Source organism: Myxocyprinus asiaticus, chromosome 49, assembly GCF_019703515.2.
Source record: "Myxocyprinus asiaticus isolate MX2 ecotype Aquarium Trade chromosome 49, UBuf_Myxa_2, whole genome shotgun sequence".
NCBI lineage: Eukaryota > Metazoa > Chordata > Actinopteri > Cypriniformes > Catostomidae > Myxocyprinus > Myxocyprinus asiaticus.
The window spans coordinates 26571290-26582015 of NC_059392.1; the positions used below are offsets into that span (position 1 = coordinate 26571290).

The 10726-nt window shown below is 41.3% G+C and overlaps 1 pseudogene; it reads left to right on the forward strand.

Annotated features, from left to right (window-relative positions):
• The first annotated feature begins 333 nt into the window (after nucleotides 1–333).
• LOC127438528 (beta-1,3-galactosyltransferase 2-like) lies at nucleotides 334–10726 on the forward strand (annotated as a pseudogene).

A 10726-nucleotide genomic window follows, 5' to 3' on the forward strand; every position in this document is an offset into this window, starting at 1 on the left:
CTCACTGTTCACAAAGCCTTATCTTGTCTTTGTAAATAATTAGCAGATTGGATTACAACACAATAACGCTATTGCACAAACTGGCATTAGTTATTACAATTGTGGCCAATGGTTTTGTTATAGTCAAAAGTATGTGCATATTGATCTTTCAGTACAAATCTACATAGATACTGTCCATTTAAATAAACATGGAAACAAATTGTAGCTTACTATCCTAACCCCACATTCTCAGAGCACACCTGTATCAGGTAAAAGGGGTGGGGCAACATGTAATTCTGAGGAAGCTTTAATAGGCAGGATTTCAGTTAAAAGTGCCATTGATTGTCCTGAATCCAGGCACACACACTTAAAGATTGCTTAGAGACATGGAGGTAAGAGTCTCCAACCAAAATGGCTGGAAGAGGTGAGCTCTATCTATCTATCTATCTATCTATCTATAATTTTGGCTATGACGACATCTTACGGTACTGTGAAATTTGACAAGGGAATTGTGTAACTTCTAATTGTATGGTCATGGAAAAATATGCTGAATTCAATTGAATATCCTTTACATTTCAGCTGAACAGGTTTAAGACTGTATGTCGGATGGCTCTCTTATCTAACACACCTGACTCCAATAATCAGCTCGTTAGTAGTGAACTGTGGTTGAACAGCTGTCTTGACTTCATTCATTAGCTCTTTAAGCCATTAATATTAGGCTAGTAGTAGTTCATTAAATAAATTCAAATATGTTGACTTGGACTTGATTTTTTTACTATTCTTACTAGTTTTAATCAAGCTTCTGTAACACTTCAAACCCTAAAGTTTTTATTAATAAAATAATTTATTCTAATTAAACATTAGCCACTTGAAATGTCACGTTTTTGGAATCATGAGGAGAATCCATGTGATGACACACAATACACTCAGCCATGTAGTGTATGAATATTCAGATTGTAGTATTGTCCCAAATGGAACACAACGGTTTTTAATTACACAGAAGCATTCGTCATTTAACAGCTGACGGAAGTGACGTTTCAAACGCACGTGATTTGTTTGCCGCTATTTTTAGCGCATTGGCCAAACTCATTTTGACACTTGTATCTCAAATAATGAATATATTCACACAGTGTGGGGCGATGGTAAAACATTCAACTCGCATTTGTAAGGTGCTGTCTTCACTGAAGGTTTGCTACTTGCCACATTCTCCATTGTTTACAATTGTTTTGTCAGACATGCAATGCAGCCAGGTAACTCCGCCCCTTCCGCACCTAGGCTGCATCCGAAAACTTGGGTCTAATTAGTTAATGGCTTAACCAACAGCATTTATATATATCTCTCAATTTGGAATGCCCAATTCCCACTACTTAGTAGGTCCTCATGGTGGTGCGGTTACTCACCTCAATCTGGGTGGCGGAGGACAAGTCTCAGTTGCCTCCGCTTCTGAGACCGTCAATCCGTGCAACTTATCACGTGACTCGTTGTGCATGACACCTTGGAGACCCAAAGCATGTGGAGGCTCATGCTACCCTCCACGATCCACACACAACTTACCACACGCCCCATTGAGAGCGAGAACCATGTACAGCCTTCGCAGGCATAATTTTCCAGCTCTTGGATGCAGTGGAAGTGTCCAACATTCCACGTTACATTTTCACAGTTGAAGTAGTATGTCATCCAGCTACTCGTACACTTTTAGTTGCATTTTCAGTGTAAACATCCTACATTGAACTCAAAAATGCTGTAGGATAGTGCAGAAGTGTGTGGTTTGGGACACACCTCTAGACTACAGTCATTATTGACCTTATACTGTATTACACATTCTTTAACTGAATTTCACATAATATTCCAGGTTCAGTATGAGTTAACCTAAATCAATAGCATTTGTGGTGTTGATTATTACAAAACAATTAATTGACTTGCCCCTTTTTTGTAAAAAAAGAAAGTTTCAGTGAGGCATTTAACAATGCAAGTAAATGGAAATTGGCCACTAAAATCATGATAATATATAATGTTCACATCTTGTGGCTATACTTTTGAAACGATGTGTATTTTATCATTACAGCCTAGCCCCATTCACTACTACTGTAATTGCCTTACTGTAACTGCGATTTTTTGTTTTTCTTTTCTTTTTTTTTTTTAAATAAAGAAATTTGACATTTTAGTTAGAATCAACATTATGCCACAAATGCTATTAACTAACTGAGCTTTAGCAGAGACGGGCCACTTCTATTGAAATAAATGGGAGAAACTGGAATGCCCAACGGTCAACACACTGTAAAAAATGTCTGTAATTTTAAAGTTAACTGATTAACTAGTATTAACTGTATAATTAATGGTAAAAATGTACATTGTTTAATGAGTACATGTCCTTTTTTTACAGTAAATTATTGTTAATTACAGTTAAGAAAACAATAATCGGGTGTTCCCACAATTCCCTGCCTGACCCATCATATGACCCATATTTCATTATATTTTATGGGAATAGTTATGCTTCTTATTTTTTTATATCAGTTATTGTAATGATGGAGAGGCGGAAGCTGAGGAAGAATCCATATGCGGATGTTTATTCAAAGAGTCCATCGAAATCCAAACACAGTGTCAGAAAAACAGGCAGTGAGGTCAAAAACACAGTAAAGCAGTCCAACCAGGCAAACAGGCAAAAGGGGAGATCCAAAAGAGTAGTCAAAACAAACAGGTCAAAACACTAGGCAATAAGGCAATGATATAAACGCTTGGTAAGGCAGATGATCTGGCAATACTTCGCAATATAGGAATGAGCATGCATGGCTTATATACTAGGCAAACAGGAAATGACAATACAGGAACTGATGTGGCAGGAAACAGGAAGTGACAGTTCAGAATTCAGGTGAGGGCTCCCTCTGGTGGGCAGGAGACCGCTCAGATGTTACAGAACCCCTCCCCCCCCAGGAGCGACTCCTGGCGCTCGGCGTGGACGTCCCCATGGTCGTGGCGCTGGGCAGTCTGGCCTGGCTCAATGAAATTCCTCTATGAGTGAGGGGTCCAGAATATCAGAAGCAGGTATCCATGATCTCTCCTCAGGCCCGTATCCCTCCCAGTCCACCAGGTATTGGAGCCGACCCCTCTACGCCTCGAGTCCAGCACCATGTTCACCCTATAAGCTGGCGATCCATCAATGTCCAGCGAGGCGGTGGTTCTTGAGACTCAGCGTTGGGATCAGCATTCAGGTGGACCGGTTTGAGGAGCGAGACATGAAATGATGGAGAGATGCGGTAGTTAGCAGGAAGCTCAAGCTGATATGTAACCTCAATCTGTTTTACGATTTTGAATGGGCCAACATACCTTGGGCTGAGCTTCTTGCTCGGCAGACGTAACTTGATGTCCCTCGTAGAGTGCCAGACCCTCTGTCCTGGTTGGTAGCGAGGATGTGGGCGCCGTCTTCGGTTAGCCTGGAGTTCTTGCCTTCGTACGGCTCTTTGAAGATGGACATGCGCTATCCCATACTCTATCACTACGACGTATCCAGTCGTTGACCGCAGGAACAGAGGAAGGTTCGCCAGACCACGGAAACAAAGGAGGTTGATATCCTAGCACGCATTGGAATGGGGTTAGTCCTGTAGAGGCATGGGTTAATGAATGCTTTCCAAACCTGAGATGTGAATTGAGTCCCCCGATCAGAGACGATGTCTTCAGGTAAACCATAGATGCAGAAAACCTGGTGAAACAGGGCTTGAGCCGTTTCCATGGCGGTTGGCAGACCCTTGAGGGGAATAAGACGGCAAGACTTGGAGAATCTATCAATGATGACAAGAATTGTTGTGAAATTTTCGGATGGAGGGAGATCAGTAACAAAGTCTATTGACAGGTGAGACCATGGCTGTTGCGGGATGGGTAGTGGTTGCAGAAGACCAGATGGCAGTTCCTTGGGGGTCTTTGATTGTGCACAAACTTGGCAGGCTTTCACGTAATCAGTTACATCTCTGTTCATCGTTGACCACTTTTGATTGTGCGTGAGACACCTGGATGACCTGAGGTGATGGAGGTATGAACCCAATGCATGATCCGTTGTCGTAGTTCCTGGGGAACATATTGTTTGTTCGAGGGGCACATAGCAGGCGGAGGATTTTGCTGCGTGGCTCTTTGGATCTCCTCCATGATGTCCCAGTTCACAGGAGCGATAATTACAGAAGAAGGGAGAATGGGTTCAGGAGAATGATCTTGAAGAGGAGGGTCATGACGTCTGGAGAGGGTGTCTGCCTTGCTATTCTTACTTCCTGGGCGATATGTCACAGTAAATTGGAATCTTGAAAAGAACAGTGACCATCTGGCCTGACATGAGTTTAGTCTCTTGGCACTCTTTACATACTCAAGATTTTTGTGATCGGTGATAACCTGGAACGGGTGAATGGCTCCCTCCAACCAGTGTCTCCACTCCTCTATCGCATCTTTCATGGACAGTAACTCCTTATTTCCAACATCATAGTTTCTTTTGGCAGAAGTGAGTTTTCTTGAAAAAAAAAAAAAATGCACACGGGTACAACTTAGCTGGTTGACCCCGACGTTGTGACAGTACTGCTCCAATTCCGCAGTCAGATGCATCCACCTCCACTACAAATGGGAGGTTAGGGTCGGGGTGTTTCAGGATAGGTGCCGAAGTAAAACTTGACTTGAGTTTTGTGAAGGCGATGGTGGCTTCGTTTGTCCACTTTAACTTAGATGGTTTCCCCTCTCATAAGAGACGTCAAAGGAGAGGCGATCATGCTGTAATTCCTGATGAAACGGCGGTAGAAGTTGGCAAAACCTAGAAATCTTTGAAGTTCCTTGATTGTGGATGGTTGGGGCCATTCAGTGACTGCCTGGATCTTGGTAGTGTCCATCTCCACTCCCTGATGACTTATGTGATATCCCAAGAACATTGTTTTCTGAACATGGAACTCACATTTCTCAACTTTTACATAGAGTTGATGCTTAAGAAGATGAGAGAGGATGTTTCGGACATGTTCAATGTGTTCAGCTTCCGACTTGGAGTAAATCAGGATATCGTCAATGTAGGCAATAACATACTGGTTCAAGAGGTCTCTGAAGATATCGTTAATGAATGACTGAAACACAGCTGGCGCGTTGGCTAGCCCAAACAGCATCACCAAGTACTCATAGTGACCTCTGGTGGTGAGAAATGCAGTCTTCCACTCATCACCTTCCTTAATCCGGATGAGATTATAAGCGCTTCTTAAGTCTAACTTGGTGTGTATCTTTGCTTCACGAAGTTGTTCTAGGGCAGCAGGAACAAGAGGGAGCGGATAGCGGAATTTCACCATCACGTTGTTAAGTCCACAATAATCAATGCATGGTCGTAGACCTCTGTCCTTCTCAATGAAGAAACCTGCTGCTGCTGGTGAGGTTGAAGGTCTAATGAATCCAGAGTTAATAGCCTCTTCGATGTAATCTTCCATGGCTTGAGATTCTTGACGCGATAGTGGGTAGACTTTACTCTTAGGTGGCATGGCATTGGGCAGAAGGTCGATGGTGCAATCCCAGGGGTGGTGTAGTGGTAGCTGTGTAGCTTTGACTTTGCTGAATACCTCTAAGTAGTCGTGATAGCAGGCAGGAATTTTGGGACTGGGGGCAGTGAACGGACTCTCAACACTCGTGGCGAGACATGGTCTTGGCATATTGATGTTCATGCAATGGGTTAGGCAGAATTAGGACCAGTGATACAGTTCTCCATGATACCATGATAGTACAGGATCGTGAACAGATAACCATGGATGTCCAAGGATGATTTCATACCTGGGTGAGTCAATGATGTAGAGTGAAATGTTTTCTCTATGGAACAGACCAATCTGTAGCTGTGCAGGTGCAGTTTGTCGGGTGATACCTCCCTCAATGGGTTTATTGTTGACATTAGTGATGCAAATTGTGGGAACACAGGGTAACGTAGGTAGACTGTATTTCTTGACAATATCTTTGTTGATCAAATTCAGAGCAGCACCAGAGTCAATCAACGCTGTCAAGGTAATGGGACCATCTTTAGTAGTCAGCTGAACAGGAATCAACAACGATTTTGGAATCTGAAGAGAGCATTGATTAACACTCACCCGTCTGGTAGTAGTGGTGGCTCTCCCGACTTTGTGTGGGCACTCTAAGTTACGGTGGCCTGCTTCACCGCAGTAAAAACACAGATCATGTTGGCGGTGTCGAGTTCTCTCTTCATCAGATAAATGTGCATAGCCTATTTGCATGGGTTCTTGGTTGACGGTTGGTGTAGTGAGGAAATGTGTGTGAGGCAGATGAGCAGATTTCCTCTTAGGAGTGTTTCTCAACAGGTTATCTATCTTGATAGCCATAGTAACAAACTCAGAGAACGTTAAATCCTCACCCTTGCAGGCCAGTTCCGTCTGAAGCTCAAGGTTTAAACTTTGTTTGAAAACAGCCCTTAGACACATCATTCCATCCACTTTGAGCGGCAAGGGTTCTAAATTCAATAGCGAAGTCTGCAGCGGTACGGTTGCCTTGAGACATGTGTAACAATTGAGTGGAAATATCCTTTCCCCCCTCAGGATATTCAAACACTGAGTAGTTGTAAGAAGTATGCAGAGGAGGAACGAAACTGTGAATCTGTCTCCCAAACCGCTGCAGCCCAATCAATCGCTTTACCAGATAACAGTGACATCAGAAACGTGCATTTACTTGCTTCATTTTGAAACTGATCTCTCTGGCTTTCAACATAAATGCGTGCTTGTCTGATAAAACCACGACATTGTCCTGCAAAGCCATCAAACTTGTCTGGCAATGCCAGTCTTACCGTTGGTGGTGTAGCTGAAGGAAGCGATTGAATATAGTGGGTCAAATGATCGTTTGCCGACTGCAGCTTGTTGAGCTGCTCTTGGTAGTTCTTCAGTATTTCGCTCTGATAAGCGAACGCCGCTTGAAGCTGAGAAACTTCCGCTGGATTCATAGTAGGCGAAGTATTCGGTAATGATGGAGAGGCGGAAGCCGAGGAAGAATCCGTATGCGGATGTTTATTCAAACAGTCCATCGAAATCCAAACACAGTGTCAGAAAAACAGGCAGTGAGGTCAAAAACACAGTAAAGCAGTCCAACCAGGCAAACAGGCAAAAGGGGAGATCCAAAAGAGTAGTCAAAACACTAGGCAATAAGGCAATAAGGCAATAAGGCAATAAGGCAATAAGGCAATAAGGCAATAAGGCAATAAGGCAATAAGGCAATAAGGCAATGATCTGGCAATACTTCACAATATAGGAATGAGCATGCATGGCTTATATACTAGGCAAACAGGAAATGACAATACAGGAACTGATGTGGCAGGAAATAGGAAGTGACAGTTCAGAATTCAGGTGAGGGCTCCCTCTGGTGGGCAGGAGACCGCTCAGATGTTACAGTTATGTACATTGGGGTGTTCTGTTTTATATTTAATGTAGTTTAATGTTTATTATTGTAATTTCACATGTGTTATCCTGATGGTGTTTAGTGTTTGTGTGTCTCTACATGTTTATTGGTCATTGCTTCTGGAAGCGCTTTATGTCATCATGTGCTCTTCTGCAATTACTACAGTGATTAACAATACATTATAAAGTAAAAAGCAGATTTTTACAGTTTCAGAAGGTTAATATCAAGTTTGACACTTTACTGTAAATGTAATGTTTTTTGTTTTTTTTTACAGTGCCATCGTGGTCATGAAAATTACAACAGTTTTAAACTGTAAAATTTACAGGTTGTTCTGTCAAGTTGTTTACATTTTTTACTGTTTTTTTTTTTATTTTTATTTTTTTTTTTACATAATTCTGGCAACCACAGCTGCCTTTTTTATTTTTTTTTTTATAAACAATAGGATTTATTTTTACAGTGCAGATGTATAAAGAAAGTCCCGCCTTACAGGTAAAAGAGCCAATCATCTTTTAGATGCAGACATCGCCTGTTAATGTGAGGTAAAGAGAAACTGTTTATGATTCCGGTGTTGTCAGATTTTACTGCTGATTTGAAATATGTTCTTTGATTGTAATCTTGACCAACTGTTTTGGAGATTTCGGTTTTTCCCCATTCAAGTAGATAGGAGCTGCTCTTGTATGTCACTTGTTTACATAGTAAAATAACTGCCAGAGAGTGTTCCAAAGATGGCCGCCAGTGGACTGACTTGCTAAAAACACAGTGGCTTAAACTTGTATTAAACCTGGAATATTATTTTAAATCATTAAAAAGAACAAAGAACCTTTAATCACAGATATGAGTTAAGAACTTAGTTAAATTCACTTTACTTGAGCCTAAAAAGCATGCAAACCGACTGCCTTAAATGCAAGTTAGGTTCAACTAATTTGATTTTACAGTGGTATAAAGGGAAAGACATTTAAAATGTGCTGCGTGGGAGTATAAATGCTGATAACTATCAAAATGTAACTTATTCAATGAAAACCGACAACATGACCGTGTTTACGTGAAATTTGAATTAATCGGATTATTTCCTGCTTTTGACAACAAAATGTAAACCGTCATGCGCACAATGGATAAGCCGGTAAGAACAACGGAAAAGGTGTTTACAAGCAACATGAAATTGAGGTAATGGACAAAAATCTACATATGCCAATCTTTTTTGGCAGGGTAAGGCCATAAATGGCTTAAACCGTTAATGGCCTTACCTGATTTAAGAAAAATAGTTTAAGGTGTTTACATGACCTTACATGTTGTTGAAATAGTGCGTTTACATGTACGATCTTACAACGATTATGCTTGATAAGCCAACAATGTTTGTACCTTTACAAAAAATCTAGAGTTCTAGCAAACTAGCTGCAAACTTGCCACAAATTTCCCACTAATTAATTTAATATCCAAATGAGCTTGTGATTCATGCCAGAAGTTTGCCATTTCCAGTTTATGGTGCATTCCTGCCACCTACTGGGCTGGACTGTAAAGCGTCACAAAGTCTTTCAGCGGTGTCAAACGTCAGCTGATGATGATGAAATTAGCTAAAGTTCAGCGAAAAGAGGTCAGACACACCTTTATGTAGGATTAATGGATTTAAGGAATGCACTTTCTCCCCCATTAATGGTATGAAATGTATATTGTGATAAATATCAAACGATATATAAAAAAAAAAAAAATCTAGATAATATTTTTGGCCATATCACCCATCTCTATGCAGACAGTCCTCGTATTGGAACATAGCTAGTGCATGTGCCTGCCATTGACCGCTCTAAAGAGAATCACAAAGCAGTTGTTGTGTGCATGTGTCGAATGAGTTTTATTTGCTCATGGTCAAAAGAGTATACTTTGAAAAGCTGTTCGATCATGTGCAAGACGATGCAGCAGGGGGAGAAACAAAGTATACCTGAACCTTTAAACACTGTTCCTTTATCGGAGTAAGGTCATAAACGATTTAAGCAAAAACCAATCAGCACATTCATTCTTTAATGGAATATATTAACTACTCACTTTTATTTTAAATGTGTTTTATTTTTTGGTCTCTTTTTAGATGCAATCTGTGTCCGGAAACACCTCCGCAGGTGTCATGTTAAAAAAGGATTCACACTGCTGCTTACGCTGACATTCTTAGTGTTTGCTATTCTTTACATTTCCAATTACTCTCTAAAGTATGCTATGCCACCTAAGACCTTGTATAAAGTGGTAAACCAGATAAGCTCCTATTATGTGGTGGTTGAGTTTCCTTCTGCTCATGATAAAACACTGTATTCAGCAACATTACTCAAAGCTAATCAACAAGTCCAACATGGAGCTGTACAAACTTCAGCCACTGCAGAATCCACTGTGTCCAAATACATTTCAGTGCATCATAATGCTGCTTATCCACACAACTATCAATTCACCCTGGATGAACCTGATAAATGTCACCAGCAGAATCCATTCCTGGTCTTGATGGTCCCTGTGGCCCCCCATCAACTGGAGGCTCGGAACGCCATCCGGAGCACATGGGGAAATGAAAGCACAGTCCAGGGAAAAACAGTGATGACTTTGTTCGTGGTGGGTTTGTCTGGAGGAGCCGACACTGATAAAGTCCAACAGCAGCTACAGGATGAGAGTCGACAACACCGAGACTTGCTGCAAAGCAACTTTGTTGACACATATGTCAATCTGACCATAAAGACGATGGTGATCATGGACTGGTTGGCCACTCGTTGCCCTCAAGCAGCTTATGGCATGAAGGTTGATTCTGACATGTTCTTGAATGTGGAGAATTTGATGACCCTCTTACTAGCACCCAACACACCCAGACAGAACTATATTACTGGAATGGTGATGTGGAACCAGACAGTCATCAGAAACAAAAACTCAAAATGGTATGTGGCAGAGAAGCTGTACCCAAAACCAAACTACCCCGTATATCTGCTGGGTATGGGATACGTTTTCTCCAACGATCTTCCAAACAAATTAGTTGAAGTTTCCAAGGACATAAAGCCCTTTAACATAGAGGACGCATATGTGGGTGCTTGTCTAAAACGGTTAGGCATTCAACCCTCAAACCCCCCAGACCCTTCTCAATTCAGAGCCTATCTGAAAGAATATAAATGAGACGAGTTTCTCAGGGTCATTACGACAATCTTGAATTCTCCGCAGCAGCTAACGGAGTTCTGGCAGGATGTAAAGAGACCCACATGAAGGGAATAAATTAGTTTTCTGTCTGAATAGCTAAATTGTTTTAGTTGGTGAAAGACTGTTATGCTGCATAAGTATGTGTTAATTTCACAACTTTTTACTTTATGAATTTTTGTGTTTCATAAACTCACACAGAGTC